The following is a 19,117-nucleotide window of genomic DNA, read 5'->3' as shown; positions in this document are numbered from 1 at the left end:
TGCACCAGACTCACAGGCTTCGTGAACTATAATGGAATGGGGATGACCCTTCACAGTGGAAAATTGTAGCCACTGGAGGATACTCAGAATCCCAATCTGTGTGAGGAGTGGTCTTCTCATGTGTCAAGGAAGTTGGACAAGGACTCTGATACTCCCTCTGTCTCTGTCCTTTGCAGAAGTCACTTTTCTGGGAACTAGATTCCAGGTGCCATACACCTGTCTGTGGATCTGAATCTTCCTTTGATGAAATGTACAAGAGCTCTGTGAGGAATAGTTACCTGCAGTTATCCAGTACTGTTTTATGCACATATTTCTGTCTTGCAGCTTTTAGCAGATGTGGGCCCTGAAGGTATGGTAGGCAAAGGGGTGAGCAGACATCATAGCCAAGAATGAGCAATTACAGAACTGTATACTGCCTGAAGGAGGGAGAACTGAACATTGTACTGTGCCCATGATCACAGGGCTCTGGGATCCCTCAGGACAGACAGGCCACCCTGCTTCCCCAAGACTCCAAGTGCCTCTGGTCATTCACCTGATTCCCCCTATTGGTTGCAGCACTGCAAAGGAGGGAAGCAGGTGGAGCCTAGGGAGGAGAAGGATATGAGCAGCTGCCTAGTCATAGACAGGTTAGGGGTCCTGCAGTGAGCAAGTCTCATCCAAGTTGCATCTAATCAAAGTTGTGAGACTATGTGTAGAAACACCTGCCTTGAGATAAGACAGGTCTCCACAAGGTTGGAACCCTCCTTCTGGCTGCCATCACAGTGCTCATCCTGGTGTACATCAGATTAGATCTGACTGACCCAGTGAGTGACCCATGATGACTTGCAGGGCTGGAGCCAGATGTGAGGTATTTGTGGTTTATGCAGTGCTGAGGCCTCTGGTCTCCACAAGGTTGGAACCCTCCTTCTGGCTGCCATCACAGTGCTCATCCTGGTGTACATCAGATTAGATCTGACTGACCCAGTGAGTGACCCATGATGACTTGCAGGGCTGGAGCCAGATGTGAGGTATTTGTGGTTTATGCAGTGCTGAGGCCTCTTCTGCAAGTGGGGGTGGTCATTCTGAGGGTCTCACCTGTGTCTGAAATAGCCTGCTCTTTTCAGCACCATTATAGAGGGTGTGTCACAGGGTTAATGGCATCTATTTCTTAATCATGGCCAGTGGTCAGAAGGGGTCCAGTGGGTTCCTGAGTCTCAGGGGTCAGGCTAAGTCTCTTAAGGAAGGGCCCAAAGGGAGTCACCATCTTGGGAAAAATATGATCCAGAGAACAAGAATTTCAGAGCAGGCCTTGAAACTGTGCTTAAGAAACAAACATGGATGGCGGAATAGTGAGGGCGCGCACCGATAGTCCGGGAAAATTTAGTTTAATAAAAGGGGAGTTACGGTAACCTCAGAAAAAAGAACCAGGAAAATATTGCAGAGGAAACCCTTCTGGATTGAGTGGTCGTGAATCAGAGGACCTACTGGGAGAACAAGGTCGCCCACCACGTGGAAGCCGAGCTGCGGGACCGAGCTGCGCAAGCTGCAGGCTCTGCGTGCCAGTGCTCGAAGGGGAGTGCGTGCCACACAGACAACAGTGGGGAGACTTGGGACGTCCAGAGCTCCGAGTCCACACATCGGCACTGGAAGGGGAGCAGACCTGCGTGGAGAGCATGGGAGACCACAGTTCGGGACACCAGCGGCAGACTCAACACACCAGCGCTGGAACGCAAGGTGAGCCGAACCTCAATAGCCCGAGACACCGGCAGGCAAGCGGGGAGAGGAGACTAGAGGGAACGACCCCCGGGGGTGGGGGAGAGAGGAAAAAAAAAAGGTGACTGGTACGGACACGGGTTTCTCTCTCTCCACTCACCTCTCAAGGGCGAGCAAGACAAAGAGCAGGCGCCATCTTGGACATACGTCATAAGCAGAGTGACCTCAGGTCTGCACCGGCCCTGCGCCTAGCAGAAAAACCTGACTCTGGGCGGGGCAAATTAACAGGAGATTAGGACCTAGTAAATTTGTGGTGCTACTGAACTGAGACTGTGAAAAAAGAGATGGTGGGGGAGAGAACTCACGGAATTCACGTGAGCACTCTCCAGAGACGCTACAATTCCGTAACTTTGGCAACCCAGTGGGAGACTGAAGGAGAATTTGAGCCCACTATGAGGGCCGAACAGATTCCCTGTGTGGTCCTTGGGAAAGAGCTTCTGATCTCTGGCTCCTGTGGGTATATCATTTGCCTGCTAACTACCTCCAACTTCGTTCAGTTGTGCAGAATAACTTCCCTTTTGAATCAAAAAAAAAAAAAAAAGAAAGAGAGAAAGAGAGAGAGGTTTACCACGCCTAACCTGGGAGTGTCACCTTTGGGACACCAAACAGAGCTCTCAGGCCACACCCATCTCAAGCCCTAAGGCTCCATCAAAAACAGATAGTCCACTTAATCTAGAGTCATAGTATAACAAGAAAAAGCACCAAAGTGAAGAAACCAAATATCTCCAATATGCCAAATAACAAACGCAAAAACCAAGGTAATAAAAACAAGGAAGTCACCATGAAGCCCTCAAATGAAAAAGACACCCCAATTCAAGATTATGAGGATGATGACATAGAAGAAATGCAAGAAGCAGATCTCAAAAATTGATAAGAACATTAAGAAGTTCTCAAAAACAAATTCTTGAACTACAGAAATCCTTAATGGACAAGATAGAAAATCTCTCTCGTGAAAATGAAATATTAAGGAGGAATCAAAATGAAACGAAACAACTAGTACAACAGGAAACTGGGATAGTGACTGAAGTGAAGAATTCAATAGATCAAATGAAAAACACAATAGAGAGCCTTAAAAACAGAATGGGTGAAGCAGAAGAGAGAATATCAGACTTAGAAGACAGAGAACAGAAAAATATACAATCAAACCAAAGAAAAGAAGAGGAAATTAGGAATCTAAAACATATTGTCAGGAATTTTCAGGATAATATTAAAAAACACAACATTCGGGTTCTAGGAGTTCCTGAAGGCATGGAGAGGGAGAAAGGATTAGAAGGCCTTTTTAGTGAGATATTAGCAGAAAATCTCCCAGGTTTGGAGAAGGACAGAGAAATCCTAGTACAGGAAGCCCACAGAACCCCTGATAAACACGACCAAAAGAGATCCTCACCACGACACGTTGTAATTAAACTCTCCACAGTGAAACATAAAGAAAATATCCTAAAATGGGCAAGAGAGAAACGTCAGATTACTCTCAGAGGATCTCCAATCAGAATCACAGCTGACTTCTCATCAGAAACTCTACAAGCTAGGAGGGAATGGCGAGATATAGCCCAGGTACTAAGAGAGAAAAACTGCCAGCCCAGAATATTATATCCTGCAAAGCTATCATTTGTGAATGAAGGTGAAATAAAGACTTTTCATAGCAAACAGAAATTGAAAGAATTTGTTGCCACTTGTCCAGCCCTGCAAAAGATGCATAAATATGTGTTACACACATAAACAAAGAAACACGGTCATCAATATGAAAGAAGGTAAAGGAAGGAAACCAAGGAAGGAAAGCTCACAGCAAAAGATCACAGGAAATTCAAAGCATATATTAGAACTTATCTTTGGCAAATGGCAGGGCAAAGTTACCACTTATCATTAGTCACACTGAACGTGAATGGCCTGAACTGTCCAGTTAAAAGACACCGATTGGCTGATTGGGTTAAGGAACAAAACCCATCTATTTGCTGCTTACAAGAAACACATCTTTCCAACAAAGATCCATACAGACTGAAAGTGAAAGGCTGGAAAAAGATATACCATGCCAACAGAAATGAAAAAAGAGCAGGCGTAGCCATCTTAATTACAGACAACATAAACTTTACCACAAATCCGTTAAGAGAGACAAAGAGGGACACTACATAATGATTAAGGGATCAATTCAACATGAAGATATAACAATTATCAATGTATATGCACCTAACTACAGGGCACCGGTTTATCTAAAAGATTTGTTAACGGACTTAAAGGGAGACTTAGACCCCAATACAATAGTACTGAGGGACTTCAATACTCCATCTCAGAAATAGACAGATCAATAGGACAGAAGATCAACAAGGATACAGTAGATTTAAACAACACTATAGCCCAAATGGATCTAACAGATATATACAGAACTTTCAATCCTACAGCTAAAGACTTTACATTCTTCTCAGCAGTACATGGAACCTTCTCTAGGATTGACCACATACTAGGCCATAAAGCAAGTCTCAGCAAATTCAAAAGAATTAGAATCATACCATGCAGCTTCTCAGACCATAAAGGAATGAAGTTGGAAATTAGCAACTCAGGAATCCCTAGAGCATACGCAAACACATGGAGATTGAACAACATGCTCCTGAATGAACAATGGGTCATAGAAGAAATCAAAAGAGAAATCAAAAACTTTCTGGAAGTAAATGAGTATAACAGCACAACATACCAAAACTTATGGGACGCAGCAAAAGCAGTGTTAAGAGGAAAGTTTATAGCAATAGGTGCCTACATCAAGAAATTGGAAAGGCACCAAATAGATGAGCTTTCAATTCACCTCAAGGATCTAGAAAACCTACAGAAAACCAGACCCAAATATAGTAGGAGAAGAGAAATAATTAAAATCAGAGAAGAAATCAACAGGATTGAATCCAAAAACACATTACAAAAAATCAGCCAAACGAGGAGCTGGTTTTTTGAAAAAATAAACAAAATTGACACCCCATTGGCCCAACTAACTAAAAAAAGAAGAGAAAAGACCCAAATCAATAAAATCAGAGATGAAAAAGGAAACATAACAACAGACACCACAGAAATAAAAAGAATCATCAGAAATTACTACAAGGACTTGTATGCCAACAAACAGGGAAACCTATCAGAAATGGATAGATTCCTGGACACATGCAACCTACCTAAATTGAACCAGGAAGACATCGAAAACCTAAACAGACCCATAACAGAGACAGAAATTGAAACAGTAATAAAGGCCCTCCCAACAAAGAAAAGCCCAGGACCAGATGGATTCACTGCTGAATTCTACCAGACATTTAAAGAAGAACTAACTCCAATTCTTCTCAAACTTTTCAGAACAATCGAAGAAGAGGGAATCCTCCCAAATTCTTTCTATGAAGCCAGCATCATTGAATTCCTAAGCCGGAAAAAGATGCAGCACTGAAAGAGAATTACAGACCAATATCCCTGATGAACATGGATGCAAAAATCCTCAATAAAATTCTCGCCAATAGAATGCAACAACACATCAGAAAGATCATCCACCCAGACCAAGTGGGATTTATCCCTGGTATGCAGGGATGGTTTAATGTGCGCAAGACAATCAGTGTGATACACCACATTAACAGACTGCAGAAGAAAAACCATATGATTATCTCAATAGACGCCGAGAAAGCATTCGATAAAATACAACACCCGTTCATGATGAAAACTCTAAGCAAACTGGGTTTGGAAGGAACATTCCTCAATACAATCAAAGCAATCTATGAAAAACCCACAGCCAACATCCTATTGAATGGGGAAAAGTTGGAAGCATTTCCACTGAGATCTGGTACCAGACAGGGATGTCCACTCTCACCACTGCTATTCAATATAGTTCTGGAGGTTCTAGCCAGAGCTATTAGGCAAGAAAAAGAAATTAAAGGGATACAAATTGGGAAGGAAGAACTCAAACTATCCCTCTTTGCAGACGACATGATTCTTTATTTAGGGGACCCAAGGAACTCTACTAAGAGACTATTGGAACTCATAGAACATTTAGGCAAAGTAGCAGGGTATAAAATCAATGCACAAAAATCAACAGCCTTTGTATACACAGACAATGCCATGGCTGAGGAAGAACTTCTAAGATCAATCCCATTCACAATAGCTACAAAAACAAATACCTTGGAATAAACTTAACCAAAGACGTTAAAGATCTCTACGATGAAAATTACAAAACCTTAAAGAAAGAAATAGAAGAGGATACCAAGAAATGGAAAAATCTTCCATGCTCATTGATTGGAAGAATCAATATCATCAAAATGTCCATTCTCCCAAAAGCAATTTATAAATTCAATGCAATACCAATCAAGATACCGAAGACCTTCTTCTCAGATCTGGAAAAATTGGTGCTGAAATTCATATGGAGGCACAAGAGACCTCGAATAGCTAAAGCAATCTTGTACAACAAAAAGAAAGCCGGAGGCATCACAATACCAGATTTCAGGACATACTACAGGGCAGTTGTAATCAAAACAGCATGGTACTGGTACAGAAACAGATGGATAGACCAATGGAACAGAATAGAAACACCAGAAATCAACCCAAACATCTACAGCCAACTTATATTTGATCAAGGATCTAAAACCAATTCCTGGAGCAAGGACAGTCTATTCAATAAATGGTGCTGGGAAAACTGGATTTCCACATGCAGAAGCATGAAGCAAGACCCCTACATTACACTTTACACAAAAATCCATTCAACATGGATTAAAGACCTAAATCTATGACCTGACACCATCAAGTTACTAGAGAACATTGGAGAAACCCTTCAAGATATTGGCACAGGCAAAGAGTTTCTGGAAAAGACCCGGGAGGCACAGGCAGTCAAAGCCAAAATTAACTATTGGGATTGCATCAAAGTGAGAAGTTTCTGTACTGCAAAAGAAACAGTCAGGAGAGTGAAGAGACAACCGACAGAATGGGAAAAAATATTTGCAAACTATGCAACAGATAAAGGGTTAATAACCAGAATCTACAAAGAGATCAAGAAACTCCACAAAAACAAAACCAACAACCCACTTAAGAGATGGGCCAAGGACCTCAATAGACATTTTTCAAAAGAGGAAATCCAAATGGCCAACAGGCACATGAAAAAATGTTCAAGGTCACTAGCAATCAGGGAAATGCAAATCAATACCACAATGAGGTTTCACCTCACCCCAGTTAGAATGTCTCACATACAGAAATCTACCAACAACAGATGCTGGCGAGGATGCGGGGGAAAAAGGGACACTAACGCACTGTTGGTGGGAATGCAAACTGGTCAAGCCACTATGGAAGTCAGTCTGGAGATTCCTCAGAAACCTGAAGATAACCCTACCGTTCGACCCAGCCATCCCACTCCTTGGAATTTACCCAAAGGAATTTAAATTGGCAAACAAAAAAGCGGTCTGCAGCCAAATGTTTATTGCAGCTCAATTCACAATAGCTAAGACCTGGAACTGACCTAAATGCCCTTCAACGGTAGACTGGATAAAGAAATTATGGGATATGTACTCTTTAGAATACTATACTGCAGTAAGAAACAACGAAATCCAGTCATTTGCAACAAAATGGAGGAATCTGGAACACATCATGCTGAGTGAAATAAGCCAGTCCCAAAGGGACAAATACCATATGTTCTCCCTGATTGGTGACAACTGACTGAACACCAAAAAGGAAACCTCCTGAAATGAAATGGACACTATGGGAAATGGTGACTTGATCAGCATAGCCCTGACTGTTAATGAACAACTTAATACATTATCCCTCTTAGTAGTTTTTTTGTCTGTTCTACTTAATACGACTGGTTTAATTCTGTAATTAATACACAGTTATTCTTAAGTGTTAAAAATTAACTGAAATGTGATCCCTGTTAAACATAAGAGTGGGAATAAGAGAGCGAAGACATGTACAATTTGGGACATGCTCAAGCTGACTTGCCCCAAATGGTAGAGTTGAAAACATACCAGGCGATTCCAATTCAATCCCATCAAGGTGGCATGTACCAATTCCATCTCACTATTCCAAGTGATCAATTTCAGTTCACAATTGATCATAATGAAAGGACTAAGAGTCAAAGGGAGCACATAAACAAGTCTAGTACCTGCTAACACTGGGGTGCAAACTGTTGAAATCTTTACTTAATGTATACTAAACTGATCCTCTGTAAAAAAAAAAAAAAAAGAAAAGAAAAGAAAAGAAATTATCAACTCCCAACTTGACTCTCACTGGGATTAAACATGACAATAGGTCTGATCTGATTTCATCATCATTTAAAAAAAATCATCTATTATTTTTCACTTTATGTTTCTGTGTGAGAGCAAACTGTTGAAATCCTTACTTAATGTATACTAAGCTGATCTTCTGTATATTAAGATAATCGAAAATGAATCTTGATGTGAATGGAGGGGAGAGGGAGTGGGAAAGGGGAGGGTAGTGGGTGGGAGGGACGGTATGTGGGGGAAACCATTGTAATCCATAAATCATACTTTGGAAATTTATATTCATTAAATAAAAGTTAAAAAAAATAAACAAACATGGAGATACAAAAAAAAAAAAAAGAAACAAACATGTAACTGTTCTTCCTATCTGAGACTACAGTCAAATTATGCAGGTTTCCAAAGCCTGGTGTTTTCCTGGTGTAGTATGATGGAATCATTACAATATATGATGGAGGTGTCTTCTAATTTGATGTAGGCTTATGGGGCAGCTTTAGGTTGTTTTCCTTATGGATGTACATGGGTGTTTGCCTGTGTTATGTTTCTTGTTCCTACTTATCCTGAAACCTTCAGTACGCTATTGGTAATTGTAAGGCCTGCTCTGAGGTGTTTTGTGGGAAGTTAGAAGGTCAGCTACAGTTGTTTAGCTGACTGGGAGAGCAGTGCAACTTCCTACTTGGGACAAACTGTGGTAACCCTTAAAACCATCTAGGACAGTTTGAAGGACAACTGTATACTCATGGGGGAAACTGTGAGCATTAAGTTTGCAATGTCTTAAGATTCTGTGTCCCCACTCAATATTGTAAATGAGGAAAGAAAAGAATCAGAAAGATTGCTGGAAACTGAGATAGAGCAGAGGTAACCATCAACAGGAGCTAAATCCTAGCAATTATGGTGCATGTTCTTGACAAGTGATGGTTCAAAGATCATAAAAAATAAGAAAAGCTATATTTTAGCAGATATAAGATGCACAATAACCTATGATTCTTTCTAGTTTAATGACTACATGTGTTGACACGACTTTAGGTATATAAGTTTTTATCACTTGAACTAATGGTTCCATTAAACATAGAACCTGTTATGAATTCAATAAAATGCTAATAAACGTGTGCTAATTTCCCATCTGAAGTAATTTTTCCCATTTGTTCTCAAGCCTCACAGTGGGTAGCATGATCAAATTGCCTCAAATACACAAATATCAAACAAACTTGAATTCATTTCTTTGAAACTTGTATTTGATTGAAAGGAACAGACAGATACAGAGAAATATTCCATCCTCTGGTTCATTTCTCCAAATATTCACAACAAATGCTAAGTCAGATCAAAGTCACAGAGAAACTCAATCAGTGCATCTCACAAAAGGAGCAGGCATCCAATCGCTTGAATGATAATTCAATATTGCTGCATCCCAGAGTGTACAACAGCAGAAATCAGAAGCAGAATCAGGATGTAAACCCAGGCATTCATGTATGAGGTGAAGCAACACCAAGCGGTGACTTAACATGCATTCCAAATACCTACTCAATGGCGAGCAACTAGACATACAAACATGAGGCCATCCTATAATAGTAGACTGAGATGTTGCAGAAGATCAGGCAAGATTAGGCAAGGCTGGCATAGATCAGCAGCACTGTCCACCAGATCTCCAGTATCAAAATTCACATCTAAAATATGTTTTTTTAAAATTTCATGGCACCAAAGTGCTGCCATTTCAAGCAATTAGGGTTGCCACCATTATCAAATAAAAGCTGCTGAATGTTTGTTCTAATTGGATACATATAGTGCATTGAAGGAAAGTGTTTTGAATACCTGTAGTGATCAAACACACATTAGCATTTTAGTCTGAAATATGGAATACACACTGAAATAATGTTAATAACTTGGAGAATTGATTTTCAAATTTGATTTTGTAAAAGCATATAATACCATATCCATGTCATGATTCACCTTTCCATTCTTAGCATCATGCTGCATATCTTGATCAATACCTTTTTTTCTTACAAAAAGAGCTTTATTATATGTTTTTATTCTGCTCTCCAACAACTACATTTCATGATTTCACTTTTTCTCATCCTGGAAGAATATTTACCAACATCTATTTGCAAGAATTTAATTTTTTAAGTTTTAAATTTTATTTCAAAAAATAGTCATGACAAACAGCTAAAACAGTTTTACACCTCAAATCAAAATTTACTTTGACAAGGATTCCAAGGTGGCAGAATAGAGAAAGGGCAGACTACTCTAAGCAAGAAGAAAATAATAAAAAAGTGGAGAATGTGCCTTGTCAGGGGTAGTTGGAGGGAAAACTGCAGTGGAGATTCTGCAGAAGGAGGAGATATTGTGGATCTGTGTGTGGAAGGTGCAGATGTGCAGCAATGATCACAGACATAACACACAACCCCAGAAGCCGAGAGCTGGAGAAAGAATCAGCTTTGGAGAGTGAGGTTAGATCAGACTGCAGCACCCCATGCTACTGGTGATAAAGCCAGAGTGAGAGCCTAGAGGCCTACACTTTGTGTCTGGCCTGGAGCCCTGAGGGGAACAGGATGCACACCCACCCAGGAAAAAAAGGGGGCATTATTCTTTCTATTCATCTCTACTTCCTCCCCACAACAGTGCCTGGCAACCAGGTGAAAGAGGATGGGTGTCATTTTGTACATAAGTACATATCAGCTACAGCAGCTCGTCTGTACTTGCCCAGCAACTGGCAAGGACAGATGTCATTTTGCCAGCTCCCAGCAATGGGTGCAGATACAGTGACATTCTGACATCAGTACTGGACGCAGAATCTCTTGCATGTGCCCAGCAACTGGTGGGCAGAAGTCATCATTTTGAAACAAGTAAGGCTGTGTCCAGCATGCATTGTGCATGTTTGGGATCCAGTATTTTACTGGAGGGAAAAATACATGTTCTCAATAGACTTTGAGTCTGTTGGGATGATTGACAGGGGGCTAGGTTCCCATGTACAAGTGCAAGGTGCCCCTAGCCTCTCAGCACATCACTGGCTCTGAAGCTCAAATTGCCTAGGCAGAATATTCACATGCAGTTGGCTCTGGGAACATCTCTACCTCTCCATGAATAGGACAAGGCTAGTGGGGCAGAGTGGATCCTCTGCACAACATGACTGTGCCTGCCCCATGGGCTGACACTGTGTGAACTCTGTGACTGAGTGGGTGCAAGGTGTTTCTGGGTTTCTGGGCAATCATTGTTTACAGATCCACACATTCTGAGCTCCCTGATTGGGGTGGGATATCCCAGAGGATCCGTGCTCATCCTGAGGACTGCACAGATCCTTTGTGCAGCTCATGAATCAGCATGGTGGAAGGATGCATCCACTGAGGCCTAATACTCAGGCACTGATCACCTTAGAAGAGGGGGAGGTGTGTGATGATGCCAGCATAGGTGATCATCCACTCCCCATTGCTGACAATAAGGAAAACATACCACATCCAACATGGGTGTCACCCTGAATACTCACCCCACTCTGGAGCACAGACTAGAGCCCTCAGGCCACAGCCAGCTCAAGCATCTGGGTATTCACTAATATAGCAGAAGCCACACAGGCATAGCAGAAAAATAAAAGCCATCAGAGGAAAGATCCAACAAGTGTCTCCACAAATGCCTAAAAATAAACTCAGAAATTCAAGAAACAAGAATAAGGAAGACAACACGAGTTCCCCAAAGGAATACAAAAACATTCCAATATTAGACTTTGAAGATGAAGAGATTTATGAAGTGCCTGAAATGGAACTCAAAAAATTAATTAAAGGATTATTCAGAAGCAATAAGAAAAAAAGTTCAAAAATTAAAGAAATCCATGAATGACATGAATGAAGACTTCTCCCTCAAATTGAGATTTTGAGAGAACCAGAAGGAATTCCAGGCTCCTAGCTTTGTCCTGGTCCATTCCCGGCTGTTGCAGGCATTTTGAAAGTGAACCAATAGGTGGGAGCACTCTCTTTTCTCTTTCGTTTGTCTCCCAATTCCCTTGCTGGCTTCCTTTCTTCCTTCCTCTCTCCTGCTCAAACAAATTAATAAAAATATTTTTAAAAATTAATAAAGGCAAACCATGTTAGGGCTAAATAGGCCAGGATATTATCAGGGTTGAGGATGTTGCCCCAATACCAGGTGGAGATTAAACACCCTTGTCAATAAGGCCTTGCTCTGCCATGCATGCAAAGCTCTATAGATGTGTATTTTCATACTTACATAAAAGACAGACACATTTAACTTAAAAGCATATATAGCAGGTTGTACTTGTACCTTTAAAGGTAAAAAAAATCACAAATTCTATTTAATTCTCTCCACAACCTAATGGGTTGCTGTGCATCACTTAGGGGTACCTGCATGTACTTTTTGTTAATATTTTATTTTTTGAAAGGCAGAGTCACAAAGGGAGATACAGGGAGAAAGAGTTTCCATCAGTTGGTTCACTCCCCAAATGGCAGCAACAGCCTCATCTGGGGTAATCCAAAACCAGAGGTCAGGATCTTATTTTGGGTCTCCCACATGAGTGCAGGGGCATAAGCACTTGGGCCTTCTTCTACTGCTTTCCCAGGCCATAACAGAGATTTGCATAGGAAGAGGAGCAAGACAGAAGCTGGTGCCCATATGGGATGGCAGCACCATAGGCAGAGGCAAAGACTACCCTCCTCTGCTCTGGCTCCCCCATGCATGTACTTTTGAGATTTTGTATTTTCTAACTTCACTGAACTCATTTATTGCTTCACTACATTTTTGGATTATGCCATCAAAATTTTGTATGGATCTTTTTATTTTTAGAGATATCTTAAGTTCCTATTAAAATTAAGAGGAAGGCATAGAGATTTTCCAAGAATCATTCTAAAACAGGAATCTCTGCATGTCCCAACAAAACATGTCCCATGGGAGAATATTAAAGACTAAAACTGAAGACACAAACAACAGGTTCACCTCACTGATAATGGTCTCCAAACTCTGGGCCTCTCCTGTCTCGTAGGACTCTGTACAGCTTTCTACACAATAAACTCACTTTGGCTTTGCACTCTTGAACTTAGCTCTTTATTTCTATACTGAGATATAAAATCATCATGCAAAAAATCAATACCTTTGTATTCACAGAAAATGCCATGGCTAAGTAAGGACTTGTAAGGTCAGTACCATTCACAATAGCAACAAAATATTTAAGTACCTTGGAATAAATTTAACCAAGGATGTCAAAAATCTTTGCAATGAAAATTACAACATATTAAAGCAAGAAATCAAAGAATACACAAAAAATCTTCTATTTTCATGGATAGGAATAATTAATTTAATCAAAGTACTCATACTATGCATATCAATTTACATATTCAAAATGATGCAAATAATAAGAAACAATGCTAAAATTATTAGAGAAGACAAGAGACCCTGAATAGCTACAGCAATTTTACACAAGAAAATCAAAGCTAGTTCCAGCACAATACCAGATTTGAAAACATCCTACAGGGCAGTTACAATCAAACCACCTGGTATGGGCACAAATTACACATGAAGATGAAGGGAACAGAATAGAAACCCAATAAATAAATCCACACTTCTAAAACCAACTAATATTTGACAAAGGAGCTAACATTAATCCTTGGAGAAAGGACAGTCTCTTCAACAAAGGGTTGCAAGATTATTGTATCTCCAAATGCAGAAGTATGAAACAAAATGGCTATATAACAACTTATACAAAAATCAGCTCGAGCCGGCGCCGTGGCTCAATAGGCTAATCCTCCACCTTGTGGCGCCGGCACACCGGGTTCTAGTCCCGGTTGGGGCGCCAGATTCTGTCCCGGTTGCCCCTCTTCCAGGCCAGCTCTCTGCTATGGCCAGGGAGTGCAGTTGAGGATGGCCCAGGTGCTTGGGCCCTGCACCCCATGGGAGACCAGGAAAAGCACCTGGATCCTGGCTCCTGCCATCGGATCAGCGCGGTGCGCCGGCTGCAGCGGTGGCCATTGGAGGGTGAACCAACGGCAAAGGAAGACCTTTCTCTCTCTGTCTCTCTCTCTCACTGTCCACTCTGCCTGTCAAAAAAAAAATCAGCTCAAAATAGATCATGGATCTAAATATACAAACTGATATAATCAGATTACTAGGGGAAAATGGGGAAACTGCAACACACTGGCATAGGCAAAGACTTCTTTGAAAAGACCCCAGAATCACAGGCAATAAAAGCAAAAAATAGAAACATGGGATTACCTCACGCTAAGAATCTTCTGCACCACAAAGGGAATGCTCAGCAATGTGAAGAAGCAACTGAGAGAATGGAAGAAATTATTTGCAAACTATGCAACTTAAAAGGGATTAATATCCAGAATCTATAAAGAGCTCAAGGAACTCAACAACAAGAAAACAAACAACCCAGTTAAGAAATGAGTAAAGGACTTGATGAGGCATTTTTCAAATGATGAAATCTAAATAACCAATAGACACATGAAAAAATTCTCAAGGTAACTATCCATCAAGTAAACGCAAACAACAAGCACAATGAGATTTCACCTCACCCCAATTAGAACAGCTTTCATAAGATATCAAAAAACAATAAATGTTGGTGAGGTTGTGAGGGAAAAGGTTCCCCAATCCATTGTTGCTTGAAATGTAAACTGGTCCAGCAACTGTGAAAGATAGCTCAGGAATCTGGAAATATGTCTACCATATGACCCAGCCATCCTACTTCTTAGAATATACTCAAACAAAGTGAAATCAGCATATGGAAGACTTATTGGTACCTCTATGTTTACTCCAGTTCAATTCACTGTAGCTAAGAAATGAAATCCAGGCAAATGTCCATCGACCAATAGTTAAAAAAATGTGGCATATGCACACTATGGAATACTATTCAGCTATAAAAACATTGAAAGTCTGCTGTTTGCAGCAAAATGGATAAAATTGGAAAACATTATACCTAGTGAAATAAACAAGTTCCAGTAAGAAAAATATTTTTCCTGATTTGTAATAACTAATAGAGTACCGAAATTTAATGTATGAGTGAAATTGACATTTTGTGATTTGATTATTGTTTACAACACAAGTCTCTGCTGTTGAAGAACAGTGTTTTTTGTTTTTTTTCTCCTTATTATTACTTGTTGAATTGTTTTCTTAGTAGAGGGTTAAGTTTATGATTATAAAATAAACTGAAGTATATATCATTGTAAAAATTAAAAGAATAAGTAAGGAATGATGAGGAAAGGTAGTGTGGGTATGATGAGAATACAACTAAATCTACATATATATGAAATACATGAAATTTATTCACATTTAATAAATTTAAAAATTATTTTAAAAAAAACAATGTACAGCGGGTTTTTTAAAAAAATTGTTAAAACTGTCATTCCTTAAAATGCCACTTATCTACTAGCAGTGTTGGTTATTTTTTAAGCATTGACTTCCCCCAGATAACTTCCAGTTATGTAAGAGAAGAAGCCACTTGCACCCTTTCTTATCTTGCAGCATCCCTCACTCCATTCCAACACCAATGGTGGTAGTTCAGTATATACGTTCAATAATACATTCCACATAAGGTGAATTAAATGTGTTCTTAAAGCTTATTGAGAACTAAGTGCATGCTAGCCTCTTTTCAAGCACTTTAGAAAGATTAACTTCTTTATTTCTCACATAAATCCGAAGAATCACAGCTTTTGTTACTCCCATTTTCCACAGAATAAAACTGGGATTCATTAAATAATCTGGCTAAGGAATAAGAAACTGACAGAGACAGAATGAAATACCAGCTGGTTGAGTACATGTTCCATTTTACCACCCAACATTGGCTCTGAATGGGCCTATTTACTGAGCTCTGTAACTGTGTGGCCAAGTTCTTACAACCTGACTTCTGATTTGCAAGAATTAAAAGTCCTTGTTTCAATTGAATTTTCTGTAATTCACTCTTTCCCTCAAATATAGAGGACAATCAAGCCATCTGCAGGTGAGAGAAATGTGCAGCTCTGGAAATACAGAGATTCAGTTCCTTGGCACCACATTCTCATGGGCATCAGTGAGGCTGGCAGGAAAGCTGCTCAACCTCAGGGTGGCAAACCATGCGCTGCCAAAAATGCATTTCAGTTCTGCTTCTCATTGTTCAATCTCTTCTGTTCTCCCTCATCTCTCCCCCAACTCTGACCAATATGAATAAGGAATTGTCATTTCTCTTAAGCAGCGATATTCCACTGATACATGTGAGACCTTCACAGGGATTTAAATCTGAGAATGTATATCATCTTGGAAATCTGGAATGTCCATAATAGGAAATCTAAAATGCATCTGGAAAGGAGGCAGTGTGACTGTCCTCAGCAGCTGCTCTCAACCCTGACTACATATTGGAATCATACAGGACAGATTTTAAAAATACTATGCCTAGTTTCCCACCTCCAGGGACTATGATTATATTGGTCCCAGGTTTACCCTGGAGATCAATGTGTTTTAAAAGCTGCCTAGATGATTCTAATAGTCAACAAAGCTGAGAATGTTTGGTCTTGGGTATGATTGTTGTAGTGAACCTTCATTCACAGATGCCTTTATTCAAAGGTGAACACAATCGATGTTATGACTCACCAAGTTCAATTTGTATGCATCTCTGCAATCTGGGATGCTTCACACATGCTTTGTTCTAACCCTGGTGTGCCTAGAGGATCTTGTCATTCATTTCTGGAAATATTTTTTTAAGATTTATTTATATATTTGAAAGGCAGAGTTACAGGGAGGCAGAGGCAGAGAGAGAAAAAGGTCTTCCATCTACTGGTTCACTCTCCAGATGGCTGCAACAGCAAGAGCTGCCCTTATCTGAATTCAGGAGCTTCTTCTAGGTCTCTCACATGGGTGCAGGGGCCCAAGGACTTGGGCCGTCTTCTACTGCTTTCCCAGGCCATAGCAAAGAGCTAGATATGAAGGGGAGCAACTGGGACTTGAACTGTGGCCCATATGGGATGCCAGCACTGCAATTGGTGGCTTTACCCACTATGCCATAGCATCAGCCCCAGGATATACCTTTTAATTTTAACAAAATTAATAAACTATGAATAAAAGTAATTGAGGAAACACAGGGGAAAGTAACACTAGTGTCCATTTTCATGTATTAAAACAATTGTTTACAGAGAGAAGAGCCTTGTCAAGATCAGAAAAAAATATTGTAAAACTCTTAGGGGTAAGGCCAGTGCCGCAGCTCACTAGGCTAATCCTCCACCTGTGGTACCGGTACCCAGAGTTCTAATCCTGGTTGGGGCACCGGATTCTGTCCCGGTTGCTCCTCTTCCAGTCCATTTTCTGCTGTAGCCCGGGAAGGCAGGGGAGGATGGCCCAAGTCCTGGGGTCCTGCACCCGTAAGGAAGACCAGGAGGAAGCACCTGGCTCCTGGCTTTGGAACTGTGTATCCCTGGCCATAGTGGCCATTTGGGGGTTGAACCAATGGAAGGAAGACCTTTCTCTCTGTCTCTCTCACCACCTAACACTGCATGTCAAAAAAAAAAAAAAAACTCAGGGTAAAAACTTGACTAGAGATAAAAATCCACTATACTTTGAAAATCAAATTCCCAAACACAAACACAAATATAAATTCCTAAAACCCAATATAAGAAGTATAAAATAGGAAAACTCCAAATTAAAACAAGCAAGTTGAATCTCAATTTGAAGGCCACCAACCAATAAAACAGAGAAGCAAAACTTCAGTTATAGAAACACAAAATATTTCAAACATTTAAGAAATAAAACACCTATATTTCTCAGATGTACCAAAGTATAAATAAGCAAAGCATATTTTCAGATTTCTTTTAGAAAGCCAGCATTACATTTATAATGATGCCAGGTTGACTAGAACTTTCAATATAAATTAAGTATAAACCTCTCTTTCATATACAGATGTATAAATCCTTAGTATTTTTATAATAAATGAAAGCACATATGAAAATATAATGAATAACAAGTCACATATAATAAAAAATACAAGAGGTGGTTAACATTTCTTAACAAGTCAAGTAAATTTTCCAGGTAGGTGAAAAATTCAAGGAGAAAATCACATGACAATTTAATGTTCAAAAACATTTAGAAATCAGCATGTAATTTTTAAAAACTGCTTGCAATATAGTAAAAAAGAGCAATGGCTTTCTTTTTCAGATCAAAATTTTTTAAAAGGATCCTACAATGAAAACCATAATTAATACAGAATCATTGACAGCTTTTACCCTGGAAGTAAACCTAGACCAGGAAGTCTCCACTAGTGCCAACTTCTTATTGGAGGAGTAGTTGGGGGCGAGGGGGAGAGCAAAAAGAAATAAAATAAGATGTAAAGATCAATTTTCTAACAATAAATTGCCAATATATTGGAGATATTTATTTAGGGAGAATCCATAAAATCTAAAAACAAATAAACTGATAAATGAATTTAATGTTGTGGGAAAGATCAATGTTTTAAAAATCCATTAGATTACCAAGTGCCAGCAAGAAATAACTAGAAAATATAAAAGATCAATAGGCAGAGTAGAAAACAGAAGAAAATAAAAAAAATTAAATTATGTTATATCTAAGTGTTATTCAAATCAATATTAAAAAGTAATAGAAACGACCCAACAGAATGAGCAGAAATACAAGGAAAACGAAAGCGCCGAAAGCGGATAAACAGAACTGTAACTCACTGCAACAGGTTACCGCCAGCTCCAGGCAGCATCCGCAGGGAGAAGGACGGGGACCCAGGGCGAGGCCAGTGGGTAGCAGGAGCTCAGAGGTGAGAGCCCTCCAGCCGCGGGGAGGCAGAGCCCAGGGGCGGCCATTTCAGACCTGAACCCAGGTCTGTCTCTCGCTGTTCCCATCCAGGACAACTTGAAGTTAGGGGTCCTTGCTATGGGGGACGCTGATTGGCTCCGTGCTTTGTGACGTTCTGTGCACTCAAGGCTGGCAAACTGTCCAATCAGGCAAGGTGACGTCCACAGTGCATCAGCACGCGGGGCCTGGACGTCACAATCTCCTCAGAGTTTTGCCTGCAGAGTGAACTCCTGGGAGACAGCTCCGCCCCCAGGAGGCTCCCAAGCGAAGTCCACCTCTGCAGCTCTCCATCTTCACTCACCGGGGACGCTGGGCACCTCGGAAGCTGACAACCGCGACATGGTGAGTGTGTGGACCTGGCTGTACCGAGAGGGGAAAACGGAGCCGAAGGCCAGGAG

At 40.5% G+C, this 19,117-nt stretch overlaps 1 long non-coding RNA gene across 4 annotated transcripts in view; it reads right to left on the bottom strand.

Moving 5' to 3' along the window:
* The window catches only part of LOC138847020 (uncharacterized), a 56,072-nt gene extending 37,296 nt beyond the window's left edge, over positions 1-18,776 (bottom strand). For 2 of the 4 annotated variants that reach the window (XR_011384607.1, XR_011384608.1), the window contains exon 1: positions 18,593-18,776. This is a non-coding gene — a long non-coding RNA (uncharacterized lncRNA). Of the gene's footprint in view, positions 1-11,442; positions 12,156-18,592 lie in introns of those variants that run through there. The other 2 variants (XR_011384606.1, XR_011384609.1) reach the window with 2 other exon arrangements.
* Between the last annotated feature and the right edge of the window lie 341 nt (positions 18,777-19,117).

This window comes from Oryctolagus cuniculus, chromosome 19 (assembly GCF_964237555.1).
Source record: "Oryctolagus cuniculus chromosome 19, mOryCun1.1, whole genome shotgun sequence".
In the NCBI taxonomy this organism is placed as follows: Eukaryota; Metazoa; Chordata; class Mammalia; order Lagomorpha; family Leporidae; genus Oryctolagus; species Oryctolagus cuniculus.
This window is presented reverse-complemented; position numbering and strand designations above follow the sequence as displayed.